Source organism: Dipodomys ordii, unplaced genomic scaffold (genome assembly GCF_000151885.1).
Source record: "Dipodomys ordii isolate 6190 unplaced genomic scaffold, Dord_2.0 Scaffold73, whole genome shotgun sequence".
In the NCBI taxonomy this organism is placed as follows: Eukaryota; Metazoa; Chordata; class Mammalia; order Rodentia; family Heteromyidae; genus Dipodomys; species Dipodomys ordii.
The window spans coordinates 2,353,001-2,357,569 of NW_012267289.1; positions in this window are offsets into that span (position 1 = coordinate 2,353,001).

Here is a 4,569-nt window from a genome sequence, read left to right on the forward strand (position 1 = left end):
ACCGACATCAAATACAGTGAAAGCAGGGGTTATACTGTGGGGGAGGGACATAATTGGATGTTTAGATATTTGAAAGTACACAATGGGATTTTATAACTAGACCATAAGCTAATGCTTTCTTGGCCAAAAATACTTAACCTTACATTTGATTATCAAGCAAAAGGTACACTTTACCATGCGTTTATAACCTAATTTAGAAACATAGACTTAAGTAACCAGATGAAGGTGCACTTTAAGCACTCATGAAGAAAAGAAATGTTCTTCATAGTTTACGAAATCACATTAAATGCAGATTTACAAGGACTATGTGTCTGTATTTCTTAGCAAGTTTGTATTTGTGTGTATATATATTTTGGTACCAAATATGTTATTTATATATTAATTACATATATGTGACATGAAAATATATATATGAACAAAAAGATCAAGATACAGACACACACATACACACACAAGTAACTTTTATAGAGCCTTTACTATATACTAGGTGTGGTTCTAAGTTCTTTGTAAGTATCAAGGTATCTGATTCTTTAAAAATCATACAATGTTGTTTTTTTTCTACTTACATGATAGATGAAAAGAAGCAAAGACCATGAATAAAAGATTGAGGAAAGAAAATTTTCTCAGGTCCAACTCTCAGGGTTGCTTGAATATCTCCCAGTTTACTCATTTCTCAGGCAGTGGGAGTCAGGTTTTGTATTTGTTTCCCCTCCTAATATGATTTTTAAATCACAAGCCATGCATCCCTAACCTGGTGATTCCTGTTGTTGCTCTCACCTAACCTTATAGCAAGCTTCCTCTCAGTCACCTACAAGTGAAGCAGAAACACTTTTTTTTCTTGTCAATAATAAAGGGAGATGCTGACTTCATGCAATTTTAAGTGTCCTGTAATGCATGCTCCTCTGGCTTCATGCCAGAGTTAGTAAAGGAAGTGCTTTTGTTGGTTTTATATCATAAAACATACAGGTTGATTGAGAATTGCAATGTTTTAAATGTTTTCTCTCTTGTCCTCATTTTATTGTTTGTGTTTGGTAGTTATTGTGTGATGACATGAATATTAGACAGATATTAAAAGATACGTACTACAATGTCACTCATGAACATAGTAAGGATAATAAGCATTATTAGTGTATAAATCATTTACTCACTAAACTTACTACGGAAATAGATATACTCAATTCTCAAAAGTAACTGGAGGACTATCAAGGCATTCTAGGATAAAATTAATTCCCAAAGATAAAATAAGAAATGAGTCAACAACTCCAACATAATATCGAATGTGAGCAGAGTACTTGGTTCAGTGGTAGAGAGGTAGCATTCTGAATGCTGAAAGCCTAGAGTTCACTTCTCAGCACACAAATATTTCTTAAACACATGCAAGTAAGACCCAACTTTCCCCTGTGAAGTTATGTTTACTATGGGATTTCTACAAATATTTATGTTCCAAATTGGTCAAGATAACATTTAATTACAAGGGAGACAACACAAATAACTATAAAATGAGAAAATATAAGTACCTTTATCTTAGTTATATTTTTTCAAATATATTTTCATAAAATAAACATATTGTAAGTTAAATGGATAAGGAATGGATAAGCATAATTATACGCATAAATTTATTTCATAATATATTGAATAAAATATTTATAAATTTCATATGCTTTTTTATTTCTATGCAGCACTACTACATATTATTTGGGGATCTATATCTGTGCTTTGTCAATGTGTACAAAAACGATGAAATTATCACAGAAATCACAAATTCCAAATTCACAGTACTGATACACACATATACATATGTACACAAACATATTTTCCCTAAAACTGTCATCATAAATTTCAGAAACAAAACACACCTGTGTAAAAGCCACCTACAGCTGGCACAATAGATAAAGCATTTTCAAAAGTCCTTCTTTCAAGACAGGTGCCGGTGGCTCACTCCTGTAGTCCTAGCCACTCAGGAGGCTGAGATCTGAGGATCGCGGTTCAAAGCCAGAAAGAGCAGGAAAGTCCATGAGACTCTTATTTCCAATAAAAACCACTAGAGAACTGGAAGTGGCACTGTGGCTCAAGCGGTATAGCACTCACCTTGAGCTAAAGAGTGCAGGGACAGCACCCAAGCCCAAAGTTCAAGCCCCACGACCACCACCACCAACAACAAAAAAAACCTTCTTTCTACCTTCTCTCACCAAATATTTCAATCACTTCACAGGAATGCAGGGAGCAATGCATAATACCTTCAAATATTTCTCAGTATAATCTTCTGACTTACCACAGATTTCCTATGTTTCATTGAGAATATGACTAATTGGATGCTAGAACATATGTTTTATTATATCTGTGTTATTTAAAACGCATTCTTTACAAAATCTCATCCATGCTAGATTTGATAGCAATGTTTTATTATTTCTCATTGTTTCAAAGTATTTCAGTTTATTGTGGATTAATATTCATTATACTGACTTCTGTCTTTGTTTATGGAAAGCAGGGATTCTGGATATACTCAAGTCCATGTTTGTTGACCAGATACCTATGTTTGTTTGTTTGTTTTTAATATGGGTAGAAGATAATTGTTTCATTCTATAACATATGTATGTTAAGATTTTGTAAGTGTACAAATTAAATAAGGGATGTGATTTTTTTTAATTTATTGAAAACTGTAAGAACTCTTATTTTCTCTCCAAATGTCAGAACTCAGTATTAGCAATCTTGACAATTATAGCATGTCATGGGTGCTTAATGATTTCTCATTTTAGATTTAGTTTTGTTTCCCATTTATTAAAGTACCTTTATTCATTTTTAAAATATTTGGCTATTTTCTTCTTTAATGACTATTATTGTGATTCATTCTGTACTATCCTAGCATAATTAAAAATATCCTAGCATGATTAAAAAAACTATCCTAGCATGATTTAAAAATAAAAAAATGGTATGCTTACTTATTATTAAATATTCAATCAGATTTAATACATAACTCATTTATTAAGTTGAAAAGGAAAGTTTGGTGAAAGAATGGTAGTACGTAAGTTAAGCACATGCCATTGGGTATGGTGTAATTTTAAACAAAAATGAAGCATTTTACTAATTTTATTTAATCTTTTGAGCCACTGCAATTTTGTACATGGAAAGAAAACTTTCTCATGGCAGAAAAAATATCTAGTTCACAGTTAACTTTAAAAATTGTTTTAAAAGGTCATCTGTCTTCTTACCTTTTCCAGTCTATATTCAGAAAATGAAGGCAATTGTCAATCATTTTTTTATTCCAACTATATCATATAGATCTGAACTTTATGTACAAGCTGTTTTCTGTGCTTCAGAATTTTTTTTCTAAGTCTGTTACACCTAACTTTGTATGTTTCTCTATGAAAACATTTTTGTTATCTTTTATTTCTTTTCTTTGTGAGAAAATGACTGTCTCATTGATAAATTATATTCATAAATTCTTTCCCAACTATATGTGCTATTTAGAATTTTTTATGTGCTTTAGGACATTTTTACCAAAGTTTGGGAAATAAAATGTTTGGAGTAGTACTCTATACTTTCCTTTCTACATAGACTAAAAAGAAAGAAAAAAAGAGAAAAAAATAATGGAAATATGCTAGTTTCAAGGGAAAACTCAAGTGGAATAATTCCTTAAAAAGGCTAAGTCGAAGTTCTATAAAATAAATATCAGGAAGCAGGTACTTGAAATGGTGGATTAAGGTCAAGGAGAAAGGGATAGACATTAGAGAGAAGAGGGAGAGATGCACTAAAAATATTCAATGTATTTGTTACAAATTTCAGATCTATGAGAGATAAGATAGCTAGGAAAGGGATGAATAAGAATATAGAAAGGCATGACATTGATCAAGATGCATTGTGTGCATCTTCTTATGTAGCAACTTTGTACAACTACTTAAAAATAAGAACATAGGAAAAAAGAGAAAATAATAATAATTCATGTCTTTATGTCCAAGAGAGGGATGACTTTTCTAAGAAAATAGCTCTTAGGTAGATTTTTTTATTGGAAAAAGAAAAAATTAACTTCAAAAGAAGGGAGAAAAATGAGTCAATAAACACAAATGTAGTGAACTCAATCAATCTGACCTTCACTATGCCACATGGATATCCCAGATGTAAAATAAAAGGAAGTAAGGTCAAGATGAGCCTTAAATACCAATGTATTAAGTTCTTTAAGAGCAAGGGGTAATTCATGATAATATTCCTAACCTTCAAAGTTCTATTTGTAGAGTCATGAATCATGAAGTGTGAGCAAGACATCAGCAGGGTAGGGAAATGGCTCTCTTCCCTAGCACTTTTATTTTATGATTATTGTGACTTAGAAATTTCAATGATTGGGGCTGGGAAGATGGCTCAGTGGTAGAGTGCTTGCTTTGCATGCATGAGGCCCTGGATTTGATTCTTCAGCACAACATACATTAAAAAAAGCGGGAAATAGGTGCTGTGGCTTAACTGGTAGAGCGTTAGCCTTGAGCTGAAGAGCTGAGGGACCGTGCCCAGACTCATGGTTCAGGTGCCTCGACTGACCCCAAAAAAAAGAATTTGAATTTTTTTTCTTATTGGTTCCTT